Source organism: Bactrocera tryoni, unplaced genomic scaffold (genome assembly GCF_016617805.1).
Source record: "Bactrocera tryoni isolate S06 unplaced genomic scaffold, CSIRO_BtryS06_freeze2 ctg7180000203415_QRY, whole genome shotgun sequence".
Classification (NCBI taxonomy): domain Eukaryota; kingdom Metazoa; phylum Arthropoda; class Insecta; order Diptera; family Tephritidae; genus Bactrocera; species Bactrocera tryoni.
In genome coordinates this window covers 1-2,793 of record NW_024394436.1, presented here as the reverse complement: position 1 = coordinate 2,793, position 2,793 = coordinate 1, and the positions used below count along the sequence as shown (strand labels likewise).

Below are 2,793 nucleotides of genomic sequence, written 5' to 3'. Positions count from 1 at the left end.
CTACCAACCAGAACACAACAACTTTCACAAAAGGGACGGAACTCCAGCCACTTTCACTTCACTTTTTGCCTCCTTACGAGTCAAGACTCAAGGCACACGCGCGCACGCCGTTCGCAACATCTTTTTTTCTTTTCCTTCCACGTCCATCATCGTTCGTAAAGTTTGAGAGTATTCAGAAATAAAATAGAATACAAAATTTGAAATCCAGAAAACCCGTTCTGTGCGTTATTTTTTTTTATAATAAAAAGTGATTTTCGAAAAAAGAGTGAGTTCATCAATTATTAGAACATGGTCCTTCGAGTCGGTATTGTGGAAATGATATAAAAACAAAATTAAATGTAACTGTCCAATAAGTGATAAATAATCATAGATAATATTTAACAGAATAAATTAAATAAACTTAAGTAAATATCGAAAAGCATAAGAAAATTATTTTATGTAAAATAGCAGTGGAGGACAACAGCGCAACTCAGCACTCGATTGAGAACTATATGACATTTCCAACGGACTTGCTTGCAAAACTAAATACAAATGTGCATAATGTAATAACAATTGATAACTGTATGGATGAAATTAAGGCGGAAAACTTCCTTGATGTTACTTATAATATTAATAGAGCTGTGCTTCATTAGAAGACCAGTACATTATGTCAAATATATTTGAAAATTATAAAACGCCCACAGAACAGAGAAAAGACATAGAAAGTTTTAACGAAGAAAATGATGCCGCAGGTTCAGACTAAAATTTGATACAAGAATATGTCACTACGGCGCTTTATGATACTTTATTTCAAAAACATTTTGAATTAAGTAGTGGTAGTAATCAAAAACTGCCAATTTTACCATATTGCTTTCGGCCCACATTATGCGATTACCAGGCTCTTACAGTTCATTGGCTATTAGAACGGGAAATAAATATCACAATTTTCCAAATTACTTTACGGTATAATATAAGCATTTATTAAGTTGGCATATTCAAGAGTCTGAACCAGCACCAATTAAGATAGCAGTTTGTTGCATACTTGCAGATGAAATGGGATTGGAAAAAACGGTGCCAATAGCACTATTAGTATTACATCAACGCCATTAGAGAACTTATACAATGATGAGCCGGAGAAAAAACGTAAACGCCGTCTTACCAATTTATTTTGTATATGCACAAGGAAAAAAATTTGACTGAATTACGTAAATGTAAACTATGTAAATTTCAACAACATGCAAAATGTGTCGGTGGTTTCGATGTTAACGCATAATAACGCAAAACTCGTTGCTAAAAGCTGCAACCACATTCATTATGACACCTCATACAATAAAAGCGCAATGGATTTCTGAAATATATTGACTTGTTACACCAGCTCTTAAAGTTTTCGATTACAATGAAATAGTGGCAGTCAATTGGATTAGTCCAAAAGAGTTGGCCACCTACGATATGGTACTAAACGATTACTCTTTGTTGGGCCGTGAGATATATCACACCAGCGCCTATGTTTCCGATCGTGTAACACGAAATAAAAAACGCTCAATGCGTCGCTTGTCACCATTACTTATGGTCGAATGGAGGCGGGTATGCCTTGATGAAGCACAAATGGTGGGGCAGCTATGGTAAAACAACTGCCAGCTATAAACCGCTCGGCCATTACTGGCTCGTCCATACAACGCAGCATCGATGATTTGTGTGGTTTATTGAAATTCATCGGTTTCACAGAACCCTTAACGCCGCCAACTGATTGGAAAGCGATAGTAGATGATTTCGTTATGCATCAGAATGCTGCAAATGGCCATTATAAAGCAGAATTGACACTTGTTGATGTTTTGCAACGTTGCATGTCGTGCACATGTAAATCTAAGGTCGATGCAGAACTGCAAATTCCACCACAATCTGAGGAGGTCCATCGCATAAGGTTGAGCAATTTGGAGAAATTATTTTATACTGAACAGCACGCGCAGTGTGGGAGTAGTTTCCAACATATACTTCGAAAATATTTGGGCAATGCTGAAGGCATATTAAAGATATCGCCGATAATAATGAAAATTATTCTACAGCCCTTGTTGAAGATACGACAGTCATTTATCATACCAGTTGTCAACACGGGCAGTGGGCAACACAAAGGGACGTCAAACGTGCCACAGAAACAATTTCTACAGCCAAAGGACCTTCATGCGCACCACGGCTTCGTCATTCAACGGCATGGCCTCAATTTATTTTATAAGAGGAAATTATTACCAATCAATTAAACACTATGAGATGGTGTTGCGTTAAGCGCGATTACAAAGACATCAACATTTCTGTAGACAGTTTGCTGCAAATTCAAACATTGCATAATCTACAGCAAGCTTGTTACATCTCACCTGCCAAAGTCAAGCAACTGTCAGCCGACGTGTTGTCCAAATATGAAGAGGATTGCAACGCCTTAGAGTGGAAATATCTGGAACCATATCCGAAAACAGTGACAATGATGCGTACGACTTGCAGCAATGCAGAAGACACGCTTAAACCGTGACCGTTGGAGACGAAACTTCATGTACCACTATTAGTATTTATTAATATGCTAGCAGAAAAAATTAGCGAGGTTAACGATGCGTTTGCAATCGCGTTGCTAAATCGGTTTCGCAATGAATTTGCAACCGCTTTTGGTGGCAGCACGAAATTAGAACAACTACAAATACTACTAAGCTAATAATTTGCCTAGGGGGGCGCAATGTCTAAATGACTCTCAGTCAACCTCGTAATGAAACAAAGCTACATCACATTTCAACACCCCACATTGGCAGGCAAAATCATCATAAACGAACA

General features: G+C 37.8%; 1 pseudogene; it reads left to right on the top strand.

The window, feature by feature from the left end:
• The first annotated feature begins 491 nt into the window (after positions 1 to 491).
• LOC120779351 lies at positions 492 to 2,677 on the top strand (annotated as a pseudogene).
• Positions 2,678 to 2,793: the final 116 nt, after the last annotated feature.